Raw genomic sequence first — 14,330 nt, 5'->3', positions numbered from 1 at the left:
CTCCAAACTCGCAATAAAAAAGCCAGACTACGGTTTGCAACTGCACATGGAGATAAAGATCGTACTTTTTGGAGAAATGTCCTCTGGTCTGATGAAACAAAAATAGAACTGTTTGGCCATAATGACCATCGTTATGTTTGGAGGAAAAAGGGGGAGGCTTGCAAGCCAAAGAACACCATCCCAACCGTGAAGCACGGAGGTGGCAGCATCATGTTATGGGGGTATTTTGCTGCAGGAGGAACTGGTGCACATCACAAAATAGATGGCATCATGAGACAGGAAAATGATGTGGATATATTGAAGCAACATCTCAAGACATCAGTCAGGAAGTTAAAGCTTGGTCGCAAATGGGTCTTCCAAATGGACAATGACTCCAAGCATACTTCCAAAGTTGTGGCAAAATGGCTTAAGGACAACACAGTCAAGGTATTGGAGTGGCCATCACAAAGCCCTGACCTCAATCCTTTTGAAAATTTGTGAGCAGAACTGAAAAATTGTGTGCGAGCAAGGAGGCCTATGAACCTGATTCAGTTACACCAGCTCTGTCAGGAGGAATGGGCTAAAATTCACCCAAATAATTGTGGGAAGCTTGTTGAAGGCTACCTAAAACATTTGACCCAAGTTAAACAATTTAAAGGCAATGCTACCAAATACTAACTGAGTGTATGTAAACTTCTGACCCACTGGGAATGTGACAAAATAAATTAAAGCTGAAATAAATCATTCTCTCTACTATTATTCTGAGATTTCACATTCTAAAATAAAGTGGTGATCCTAACTGACATAAGACATGGAATTTTTACATATGTAAACTTCTGACTTCAACTGTATATTAGTATGGGCTATTTTCATCCCTTTCCTGGGTAGCTGATCAGAGATAGACAAAGCAAAAGAAGACAAATGATTTGCAGCAGTCCATTAATCAGTTGGTGTGTGTACGTGTGTGTACGTATGTGTGTGTGTGTGTGTGTGTGTGTGTGCGCGTGTGTGTGCATGTGTGTGTGTGGGTTGAAGCTATGAACCCATAGGCTTGGCTCTTTCATCCCTTCCAGGCTTTTGGGAGGGAAGTTGTCAGTGTCCATATGCTCTGTCAGCTTTCATAGCTGGGATACTTTTTTTCCTCTTCTGGTGCACAGATTCAGGATAGTCCTTGTTGAGGGAGTTATATGTTCCTCTCTGTCCAGAACAGCTACCTTGTCCTTGAACCTCAGGAACCTTACCACTATCGGCCTGGGCCTGTCACCTAGGTCGGTGGTGAGTTTTCTAGTCCTGTGGGCGCACTCCACCTCAGTCTTCCTGTGGTCCATCTTCAGTTTCTCAGAGATCATTTCCCTCACTTTGTCCTCAGACTCCGTCCATGTCTCATTGGGAGATTCAGCAATTCTGTCCACAACCATGTTGTTCCGCATTGATTGTCCCTCAAGATAATCTGATTTATCTGTCATTGTTATCATGGATTCACATGCAGAACTGATGTCCTCTCTCAATGACTTACAGATTGCTGTCATCTTGCCGTGCTCCTGTTTAAACCTATCGATCTGACCATGGGAGAACTGCAAACTGTTCTACAGGTGCTGGACCTCTATAGTCAGGTCATCTATTATTTTATTAGTTGACCACCAGTATTTGGACAAAACACTTGAAGTTATTTTCTTGTTGTTGTAAGAACTGCTTGTAGAACTATTATTATTATTATTTATTTTAGTAATAATTTTTTTATTAGAATGTTAATGACTTTTAACAGGGGTTACATAGACAACCAAACAAAGTGCACCAAACAGACTAAATACAATAAAAGGAATAAGAATACAGCAAAACATTATACAAAAATGCAGTCATAAAATGGAGAAATAAATATATACAAACGTCACAATTATAACATGGGGCATATATGGGAGGTTTTCTACATAGGACCACAATGGAGACCAGATTTTCCTAAATATATCAGACTTCTGGTGTAAAACAAAGGTTAAGTTGGTGTATGTAAGTGTGTGTGTGTTGCAGGGTTGAAGCTACGAACACACAGGCTTGGCTATCTCATCCTTTCCAGGCATTTGGGAGGGAGGGTGGACAATGAGTCTCTCATAGCAGATGTAAGCAATGTCCTCATGTGCTCTGGTACTGTAGCTTTCATGGCTGGGATACGTTTTTTCCATTTCTGGAGCACAGCTTCAGTATAGTACTTTTTGAGGAAGCTATACGTTCCGCTCAAGTTCTTGGCTCTTTCCAAAACAACTACCTTGTCCTTAAACCTCACTATTGGTCACCTGGACCAGTGATGGGTTTTCCTGTCCTGTGGGCGCACTCCACCTCAATCTTCCTGTGGTCCACCTTCAGTTTCTCAGCGATCATTTCCTGCACTCTGTCCTAAGAGTCCGTCCAGGTCTCATGTGGAGATTCTGCAATTCTGTACACAACAATGTTGTTTCGCCTTGATTGTCCTTCGAGATATTTTGATTTCTCCTTCGTGGTTATCATGTATTTTCATCCAGCACTGATTTCCTCTCTCAATGATTTACAGATTGTTGTCATTTTTTTGTTCTCCTGATTAAACTCATTGAGCTGACCCTGGCAGAACTGCAAACTGTTCTTCAGGTCCTGGTCCTCTCTGGTCAGATTGTCCATTCTTTTATTAGTTGACTCCACCAGTATTTGGACACAACACTTAAAGATACTTTATTTTCCTGTTGTTGTACTGCTTGTAGAACTCTTTTTGTTCATAGAAAATATCCTTCCCCTGTGATAGTAAGTCACCACTGTCCTCAATGGAACTCCTACCGGCTTTGGTCTTTGTCATGGTAGCAACAGAGGCTACGCTGTTATTCCTCCCAGTTCCAAACAGGGCAGGTTGCGGGGCAGATGGAAACAGCAACAAACAGCAAGGATTCAAACAATCACATTCCTGGGACAATCCATGGTCCTAGCCGCAAGGCTGTGGGTTGTTGACAACCTGCTAAGGAAACCTGGCTAGCTTGATAACATTAGTTAGAAGCTAGGCTAGCATCTGCAACAACGAGGGAAAAGTAAAATAAAACGTTTCTGTAAAAAGTAAAACCTCTACTGAGAATGGCATTGTAGTTAAAGTGTTCTGTTGGCTGGGTTACATTTTATAAGATTACTGCCAGTTCTGAAGCTTAGAATGGCGCCGTAGGAGATGGGTGCTATTGTGTGTTGTTTTTAATATTTGTAATTTATTTTGTACATAATGTTTCTGCCCCCGTCTCTTATGACCGAAAAGAGCTTCTAGATATTAGGACAGTGATCACTCAACTCGTATTCAACAAACATTTTTTCTTTAATGAGTGGGACAAGAAGGATTTACTTCCCTGTGATTCGCATGAGAAAGAGGCAGAGATATCGGGTACGTAGGTCGGGGTGCCTTGTAAGGATCCAACGGTGAGTGGGTAATCTACCTCTACCATCAGTCCTATTAGGCAATGTACAATCATTGGATAACAAAATAGACGAGCTACGATAACGAATATCCTACCAACAGGATATTGACTGTACTATCTTATGTTTCACCGAGTCGTGGCTGAACAACAACATGAATGACATACAACTGGCGGGGTTTACAAAGGGAGGCAGCTCGTCTAATACTAAGGAAATCTAATACTAAAGAAGTCTCAAGGTTTTGCTCGGCTGAAGTAGAGTATCTCAGGACAAGCTGTAGACCATACTATTTACCAAGAGAGTTTTCATCTATATATTTTGTAGCTGTCTATTTACCACCACAAACCGATGCTGGCACTAAGATCGCACTCAATGTGCTGTACAAGGCCGTAAGTAAATAGAAAATGCTCTTCCAGAGGCGGTGCTCCTAGTGGCCAGGGACTTTAATGCAGAGAAACTTAAATCCTTTTAACCACATTTTTATTAGCATGTTAAATGTGCAACCATAAGAAAACAAACTCTAGACCACCTTTACTCCACACACAGAGGGGTGTACAAAACTCTCCCTCGCCCTCCATTTGGCAATCTGACTATAATTCTGTCCTCCTGATTACTGCATAAAAGCAAAAACTAAAGCAGGAAGCACCGGTGACTCAGTCAGCAAAGAAGTGGTCAGATGATGCAGATGCTAAACTGCAGGAATGTTTTGCTAGCACAGACTGGAATATGTTCCGGGCTTATTCAGATGGCATTGAGGAGTACACCACATCTGTCACTGGCTTCATCAATAAATGCATCGATGAGGTCATCCCAACAGTAACTGTACATACATACCCCAACCAGAAGCCATGGATTACAGGCAACATCTGCACTGAGCAAAAGGGTAGAACTGCCGCTTTCAAGGAGTAGAACTCTAACCCAGACGCTTATAAGAAATCCCGCTATGCCCTCTGACGATCCATCAAACAGGCAAAGCGTCCATATAGGAATAAGATTGAATGGTACTACACCTGCTAGGAAACTCGTCGGATGTGGCAGGGGTTGCAAACTCTTACAGACTACAAAGGGAAGCACAGCTGCGATCTGCCCAGTGACACGAGCCTACCAGACGAGCTAAATTATTTCTATGATCGCTTCGAGGCAAGCAACACTGAAGCATGCATGAGAGCATCAGCTGTTCCGGATGACTCTGTGATCATGCTCATTGTGAGGAAGACCTTTAAACAGGTCAACATTCACAAGGCCGCAGGGCCAGATGGATTACCAGGACGTGTACTCCGAGCATGCGTTTACGATCTGGCAAGTGTCTTCACTGATATTTTCAACCTGTCCCTGACTGAGTCTGTAATACCAACATGTTTCAAGCAGACCACAATAGTTGCTATGCCCATGAACACTAAGGTAACCTGCCTAAATGATTACCGACCCGTAGCACTCACGTCTTTAGCCATGAAGTGCTTTGAAAGGCTGGTCATGGCTCACATCAACACCTTTATCCCAGAAACCATAGACCCACTCCAATCTGCATACCGCCCCAACAGATCCACAGATGACACAATCTCTATTGCACTCCACACTGCCTTTTCCCAGCTGGACAAAAATAACAAATATGTGAGAATGCTATGCTCAGAGTTCAACAGAATAATGCCCTCAAAGATCATCACTAAGCTAAGGACCCTGGGACTTAACACCTCCTTCTGCAAATGGATAATAGACTTCCTGACGGGCTGCCCCCAGGTAGTAAGGTTAGGTACAACACATCCGCCACACTGATCCTCAACATGGAGCCCTTCAAGGGTGCATTCTCAGTCCCCTCCTGTACTCCCTGTTCACTCATGACTGCATGGCCATGCACGACTCCAACACCATCATGCCTAAAACACAACAGTGGTAGGCCTGATCACAGACAACAATGAGAAAGCCTATAGGGAGGAGGTCAGAGACCTGGCCGTGTGGTGCCAGGATAACAACCTCTTCCTCAAGGTGATCAAGACAAAGGAGATGACTGTGGATTACAGGAAAAGGAGGATCGAGCATGCCCCCACTCTCATTGACGGGGCTGTAGTGGAGTAGGTTGAGAGCTTCAAGTTCCTTGGTGTCCACATCACCAACAAACTATCATGGTCTAAACACACCAAGACAGTCGTGATGAGGGTACGACAAAGTCTATTCCCTCTCAGAAGACTGAAAAGATTTGGCATGGGTCCTCAGATACTCAAAAAGTTCCACAAGACAGAACACATCTTCTTCCTGAGCGGTATGATGGCTGCGTGATCCCATGGTGTTTATCATTGCGTACTATTGTTTGAACAGATGAACGTGGTACCTTCAGGCATTTGGAAATTGCTCCCAAGGATGAACCAGACTTGTGGAGGTCTACAATTTTTTTTCTGAGGTCTTAGCTGATTTCTTTTGATTTTCCGATGATGTCAAGCAAAAGAGGCACTGAGTTTGAAGGTAGGCCTTGAAATACATCCACAGGTACACCTCCAATTGACTCAAATTATGTCAATTAGCCTATCAGAAGCTTCTAAAGCCATGGCATAATTATCTGGAATTTTCCAAGCTGTTTAAAGGCACTGTCAACTTAGTGTATGTAAACTTCTGACCCATTGGAATTGTGATACAGTGAATTATAACTGAAATAATCTGTAAACAATTGTTGAAAAAATTATCTGTGTCATGCAAAGTAGATGTCCTGACCGACTTGACCATTTTTTGGGGAGTGGTTGAAAAACGAGTTTTAATGACTCCAACCTAAGTGTATGTAAACTTCCGACTTCAACTGTATATTGCCTCACTACTGTTATTTTACTGCTGCTCTTTAATTATTATTATTTTTTGGAACTTAACACTTATTTTTCTTAAAACTGCGTTGTTGGTTAAGGGCTTGTAAGTAAGCATTTCAATGTAAGGTGAACACCTGTTGTATTCGGCGCACGTGACAAATACAATTTGATTTGATTTTTGAAATACAGAAGTGTAAGAGACAGATGGAAGAATTAATCAATCAATCAATCAAATGAGTAAAAAGCCCTAGGTTACATCAGCCGTTGTCATAAAGTGCTGTACAGAAACCCATTCTAAAACCTTAAACAGCAAGCAATGCAGTTGTAGAAGCACGGTGGCTAGGAAAAACTCCCTAGAAAGGCAGGAACCTAGGAAGAAACCTAGAGAGGAACCAGACTCTTAGTGGTGGCCAGTCCTCTTCTGGCTGTGAGTTGATAACAGAACATGGCCAAGATGTTCAAGTGTTCATAAATGACCAGCAGAGTCAAATAATAATAATAATCACAGTGGTTGTAGAGGGTGCAACAGGTCAGCACCTCAGGAGTAAATGTCAGTTGGCTTTTCATAGGTGATCATTCAGAGTTGGAGACAGCAGGTGCGGTAGAGAGAGAGAGTCGAATACAGCAGGTCCGGGACAAGGTAGCACGTCCGGTGAACAGGTCTTAATGTTACTGAGATCACCGTTATGCTATTGTTAATCAGAAATAAAATGTTTTAATGGTACATAGCGCTTTTTTCATCAAGTATAATAAATAGCTGGAACTGACATAAGTTATTCATTTATAAATAAATAAATACATTTTGTCAAATCTGACAATCATTTCCAATTGTTATTTCTCAATTCAATAGTGTTTGAATACCACAAGTACATTCAGTAAATCTATAATAATAATTGAATTATGTGGAACTACTGTGCAAAATGTAATTAAGTAGTGTTTGTTTGTGTGTAGTAATGAAATAGATGGCCAAATTGTTGTTCAGGAACTGAAACACCTCCCTTTTGGATGTAATTTTCCATCCAGCTATCTCCACTAGCTACCTGCCTACTCTCTCCCTCGCAGGTGTTAGACTGGTGTAGAGGTGAACAGCTCGGCCTCTGCCAGGCAGAGAAAACAGAGCCTTCACGTAGAGAGCAAGGTGGTTAAGCTCGTGGCCTCATGGCTGCTGCCAGCCCCACTTTCTGAACTGGGGCATATCTTCCTGTCCGGCCCCTGACAGCTTCCTGTCGAGCCCCTGACAGCTAAATGACTGCCCTTTCTGTTGGCCTTCCGTCTCACTCGCTCTCACCCACAAAACATCTGTTAGCTGTGTGGTGGGCCCCCTTAGCATCTGCCCTGCATGTGCCTGTCTGTACATCAGTCTGGTGGCTATCTGCCTGATGGCAGCAGGCTAGGGCACTGGGGATAAAAGGGAAAAGGGAAAACAGACAACGAGAGGTATTTATGAGAGGAAATGAAGATCTGTGTGGCTCTGCTGGGAGAACATTACTTCAGAGGAGAGACCATTACTAGAAGGATGGTAGCCATGTGATATGACTGAACTCCTTGCAGATGTAGCCTATGTAGATCTAATGTTATTGTAATGTACATCCAACCACGTAACTCTGCTCTTATACAGTATCTGAATGGTGTGATTATGGATTGTTAAAATATATTTAAGAGATCACCTTCAACAAAGTAGTCATCGTTTTATTACGCTCCTATAATCTTAATAACCCCTCAAAGCCCCTCACACCATTTACATCTGAATGGATCATAATGAGAATCAATGCCACTCTTGGGCCGGATCAAATCAATCCCGATAGTGAAAGCTCTTGATTTTCATTTATTTTCATTGATGCTGAGGGATATTGATGTGGTCAGTGAAGTTCAGGCCTCCATGGTTCTTACTGCCAGAGAGGCTGTGTAGACTGAGTGTACTGAATCAATGCAGCTAATACACACCGCTGAGATAAAACTACGCCGGCCAACACTTCACTCACTCTGAGGTGGATATCGATCACCAACATGATCTCATTCTGCTTTGTGATAAAACAACTTTGAACAGTGAACAAATCACCAAAATAGCAGCATGCCAAGATACATATATGTGAGTTGCCTTAAAAGCAAAATTAAGGCTTAGAAGTGTAACTGGGTGAGTTTATTATTCATTGTAACCAATGTTCAGAGTTAAACCCAACTGAGGTTGTGTGCATCCCAGCTGAATTTTTTATCTCCATTACCCATGAGTCACTAGGGCCATGAGGCTGAGTCACACCACTGAGCCACAGGTCCAAACATGTATATATTGACATATTCTCTGGGCTTTGTAGTACTAGAAGACAGGCAACCCCTAAAATCACATCCCAGGAAGGTCTATCTGAATAACCGCCAACATCTATTCCCAACGTTAACGGCACTATGTATAGACTAGAGACAGTGTTTCATATGATTAGTTCACACAAGGAGAGAAGGGTGCCTTACCTACCAAACACCTCACACCTCAATAACATAATGTTGCTGTTTCCTATGCACCTCAAAATGTGGGCTGGTTGCTGTGTGTGTATGTGTGTGTCTGTGTGTGTGTGTGTGTGTGTGTGTGTGTTGTGTCTGGAGTGTAGAATGATAAACCAGGGCAGGTAGCACGTCGGAGGTGTCTGATGATGACACGACCAGAAGAGACAGGTAGGCGTGTGAGGAGTTGTTTTTAGGCTTCTAACACAGTTGCTAATCTCAAGGCACTAGCTAGCATTAACAGAAACTGTGCAAACATAGAAAGAGAGAGGAGGTGTTAGTGCAATGCTAAATGCTTATGTAACTACCTGGAAGGGAGAGGATATGTTAAAGATGGATACTGTATGTATGGGAGATGTGGTGGGGAGAGGGAGCTGAGGGAGGAGAGGAGGGAGAGTTGTGTTGCTGCCAATTTATCAGAACACAATCACAGCAGAATCTCAAGAGGGCAGGAAATTGTACCCTCGTCATGGCAACCGCAATGTGTCACTAACCTTGGTGGTCCTTTCTGGGGTAAAAACAGACTCATGTCCCCAGTGAAACAACAGAACAGAACACATCTCTGATAGTAACCACGTTTGGTGGAGGAAGAATGAGACGCAGGGAATTGATGGGTGCAAAATTAGCTACAGCGCTATACTCAAGAACAGACATAACCAAACAAGTTTTTCCATAAAAACACATACACAATTGCACACAAAAATACAGGAAAGCTTTAAATATATTTTCATTATTCTATGCCGGTGCCTCTCGGAAGTCTCTGCAGGAAAGACAATAAATGAACCAATGTTTGTTTATCTTTCTTCTTGAATAGAGTTTCTTTTTCTTTCATTTAGAAACCACAGAATGAGTTTTGTATTTCTCGGGAATCCATGGTAACCACATTGGAGTCTGAGTGAGAAATGTTTTGTAGTTACTTGTCTGATTGTACATCACTTTAGATACAAATGATCATGGTGTTCAAGTTAATATTACCCTTGTCCATACTTCAATGTATACTGATTCCAACGTTGCCATAAATATCCATGTCAAGATTGAGTGACTCATTTGAATCAGTCATGATTCTCTCTCTCTCTCTTTCTTTCTCTCTCTCTCTCTCCCCCCTCTCTCTCTCACACACACATACACACTCATTCCCCCTCCCTCGCTGTGCTCTCTCTTTCCTTTGAGGAGGTGTAATCTAAGAGCGTGTGTCACTGCAGGGTGCCGGTGTGTGTGTGCGTGCATGTGTGTGTGTGTGTGTGTACATGTGTGCGTGGGCAGAGGATTTAAAACATCTGTGTGAGCAGCAGCTCCATATGGCCCCAGGAGAGGCACACATGCCACCTTTAGGCCACAACTCCTCTGATTCAACAACATGTTCCCTTTGATCTCCAATGCCACTGCAGTTTAACCTTAGTCAGGGCTTCTGTACCCACGACAAACTGCTACAAATGGAGATGATCCTTTCGCTGTAGAACATAACAGCTCCCTCCGCCTGCACTGTGCAGACTGATTCACTAATCTAGCTCAGAGAGAGAAGGTGTGTGTGTGTGTGTGTGTGTGTGTGTGTGTGTGTGTGTGTGTGTGTGTGTGTGTGTGTGTGTGTGTGTGTGTGTGTGTGTGTGTGTGTGTGTGTGTGTGTGTGTGTGTGTGTGCATGTGTGCAGGTAAGAGTGTGTGTACTGTATGTGGCGTATTGATAATCTTCAGCACCAGACTCCAGATTAGTCCAACCCCACAAAGGTTACGTTTGGGTAATTATACAACGGGTGGGTCTAATCCTGAATGCTGGATAAAACCGCATTCCAGCCCGTGTCTATTCCACAAGTTACCACCAGCTAAATCTATGGTGTTAAAATGCCTATTTACTCTGTTCCATCTGACTGCGCAATCCACTGTCTCATCAGCCCAGCCAGGCAAGTTATAAACTTGATGTTATTTATTTTAGACTAACATTTCCTTCTCAACAGCGGAGATTTGTATAAACCTTGCTGTCTTTCTCTCTGACATTTGCAACATTGTTTCAATATTCAATCAATCTCCAGCTGTCCCATAGTAATGAACGAGTCGGGACGAGAGACAGCCAGGCAGCGTTTCTCAGCCAGTCAAAATCATGACTCAGCTTGCATCATTTTTATGGATATATACAAAATTTCAATTTCAATATACAAAGAAATTTCAATTGGAAAAGGTAAAACTAAACGAAGTGCAGCTACTGTAGTTTGTGGTCTTTTCAGCTTCAGTTTGTGATTGTGTTACTGTAGCTGTGTTATGGCTAGCTCCTCTGAACAAGTGTCCTGACGAGTGAGCACATTTTCTATGCCAGGCGAAATCGCGCCTCATTAGCTCATTGTTATGGATGTTTTCAAATAAATGTCTCTAGAAAACAACATAAACAAATGCAAATACAACTACTGTTGTTATTCTGGCTGCACTGTTTGACGTGACTGTAAATTAGCCGTAGCTGGCTAGCTAGCAAGCAGGGGATAAGAATGTTGCCAGCCAGAATGGCAAACGAACCAATAGAGCGAACAACTAGCCGGCTTGGGTAGCTACCCTAGATTTGTGTCGGGACTATATCTTGTAGAAGGATGAAATAGTATGAATAAATTAATCAAAATAAAGTTTTTAATGAAAATATATCAATAATTATTTGAATATGTTGGTAACCCGTTGTATAAAAGTGATAATGCCCTCGAAGCCGGTGTTTCGAGGATATATTGGTGTGACACTGATTTGTTTCACCTGTCTTTTTGCTTGTCTCTACCCCCCTCCAGGTGTCGCCCATCTTCCCCATTATCCCCTGTCTATTTATACCTGTGTTCTCTGTTATCAGGGGGCCTGATAACCGGATGTTCATTCCTGACGCCGTCCGCAGTCCTGGAGTGCGCCCACTCCTCCAGGCTTGTCTGCCAACCGGGCGCCCGTTGGACCCTGACCTTTGTTCACAGCACTACTATGGTTCCTGACATGTCCGCATTCGTCGCCGCTTGCACGGTGTGTGCACAGAACAAAACTCCTCAGCAAGCTCCGAATGGTCTCCTCCAACCTCTGCCTGTCCCCCACCATCCCTGGTCTCTTTGAGAAACAGATGCATCACAAGTCCTCAACTGGCAGCGTCATTAAATAGTACCCGCAAAACACCAGTCTCAACATCAACAGTGAAAAGGCAACTCCGGGATGCTGGCCTTCTAGGCAGAGTTGCAAAGAAAAAGCCATATCTCAGTTTGGTCCATAAAAAGAAAAGATAAAGATGGGCATAAGAACACAGACACTGGACAGAGGATTCTCTGCCTAGAAGGCCAGCATCCCGGAGTCGCCTCTTCACTGTTGATGTTGAGACTGGTGTTTTGCAGGTACTATTTAATGAAGCTGCCAGTTGAGGACTTGTGAGGGGTCTGTTACTCTAACTAGACACTTTAATGTACTTGTCCTCTTGCTCAGTTGTGCACCGGGGTCTCCCACTCCTCTTTCTATTCTGGTTAGAGCCAGTTTGCGCTGTTCTGTGAAGGGAGTAGTACACAGCATTGTACGAGATTTTTAGTTTATTGGCATTTTCTCGCATGGAGTAGCCTTCATTTCTCAGAACAAGAATAGACTGACGAGTTACAGAAGGCTAAAAGGACTTCTGAAGGCTAGTTTTATGCTTCTTAAATCAGAAAAATAGTTTTCAGCTGTGCTTACATAATTGCAAAAGGGTTTTCTAATGATCAATTAGCCTTTTAAAATGATAAACTTGGATTAGCTAACACAACGTGTCATTGGAACACAGGAGTGATGGTTGCTGATAATGGGCCTCTGTATGGCTATGTAGATATTCCATTCAAAATCAGCCGTTTCCAGCTACAATAGTCATTTACAACATTAACAATGTCTACAGTACACTGTATTTCTGATCAATTTTATGTTATTTTAATGAACCAAAAAATTGCTTTTCTTTCAAAAACAAAAACATGTCTAAGTGACCCCACACTTTTGAACGGTGGTGTAAATTATGGCATAACAGCTCAAATAAACAAAGAGAAACGACAGTCCATCATTACTTTAAGACATGGTCAGACAATACGGAAAATGTCAAGAACTTTTAAAGTTTCTTCAAGTGTAGTTGCAAAAACCATCAAGCGCTATTATGAAACTGGCTCTCATGAGGTCCGCCACAGGAAACGAAGACCCAGAGTTACCTCTGCTGCAGTGGATACATTCATTAGAGTTTACCAGCCTCAGAGATTGCAGCCCAAATAAATGCTTCACAGAGTTCATGTAACAGGCACATCTCAACATCAACTGTTCAGAGGAGACCAATAATAAGAAGAGACTTGCTTGGGCCAAGAAACACGAGCAATGGACATTAGACTGGTGGAAATCTGTCCTTTGGTCAACTCGACAACTACTATGATTATTATTATTTGACCATGCTGGTCATTTATGAACATTTGAACATCTTGGCCATGTGCTGTTATAATCTCCACCCGGCACAGCCAGAAGAGGACTGGCCACCCTTCATAGCCTGGTTCCTCTCTAGGTTTCTTCCTAGGTTTTGGCCTTTCTAGGGAGTTTTTCCTAGCCACCGTGCTTCTACACCTGCGTTGCTTGCTGTTTGGGGTTTTAGGCTGGGTTTCTGTACAGCACTTTGAGATATCAGCTGATGTAAGAAGGGCTATAATTTGATTTGATTTGATTTGGTCTGATGAGTCCAAATTTGAGCTTTTTGGTTCCAACCGCCGTGTCTCTGTGAGACGCAGAGTAGGTGATCTCCGCATCTGTGGTTCTCACCATGAAGCATGGAGTTGGAGGTGTAATGGTGGTTTGCTGGTGACACTGTTGATGATTTATTTAGAATTCATGGCACACTTAACCAGCATGGCTACCACAGCATTCTGCAGCGATGCACCATCCCATCTGGTTGGCGCTTAGTGTTTTGACTATCATTTGTTTTTCAACAGGACAATGACCTATCACACCTCCCGGCTGTGTAAGGGCTATTTTACCAAGAAGGAGAGTGATGGAGTGCTGCATCAGATGACCTGGCCTCCACAATCACCCGACCTAAACACAATTGAGATGGTTTGGGATGAGTTGGAACGCAGAGTGAAGGAAAAGCAGCCAACAAGTGCTCAGCATATATGGGAACTCCTACAAGACTGTTGGAAAAGGATTCCAGGTGAAGCTGGTTGAGAGAATGCCAAGAATGTGCAAAGCTGTCATCAAGGCAAAGGGTGGCTACTTTGAAGAATATAAAATATATAATATATTTTGATTTGTTTAACACTTTTTTGGTTTCTACATGATTCCATATGTGTTATTTCATAGTTTTGATGTCTTAGGTATTATTCTACAATGTAGAAAATAGTAAAAATAAATAAAAACATTTGAATGAGTAGGTGTGTCCAAAATTTTTACTGGTATTGTGTGATTTAGCCTACATTGTAGAGAGCAAGATAGACAGGTGAGAGGAGAGGGGTGTCAAAGTTATCATAGACAAGTAGGTGTGTGCAGAATTACAGTATGCCCCGGTATGTCACCCCGACTGTCCATCTGAACGCACACCTGATGGGGCGGTTCCCCTGGCCCTCATCCCTTGTCCCCCAATCCACAGCCGCCTAACCTGTACATGCCAGAGCCTGATGAAGACATCTTGGGTAAGTGGATTCCTCCCATCCAGGAGTTCCCTCTT

This window comes from Salmo salar, chromosome ssa21 (genome assembly GCF_905237065.1).
Source record: "Salmo salar chromosome ssa21, Ssal_v3.1, whole genome shotgun sequence".
NCBI lineage: Eukaryota > Metazoa > Chordata > Actinopteri > Salmoniformes > Salmonidae > Salmo > Salmo salar.
Note: the sequence above shows the minus strand (reverse complement) of the source record.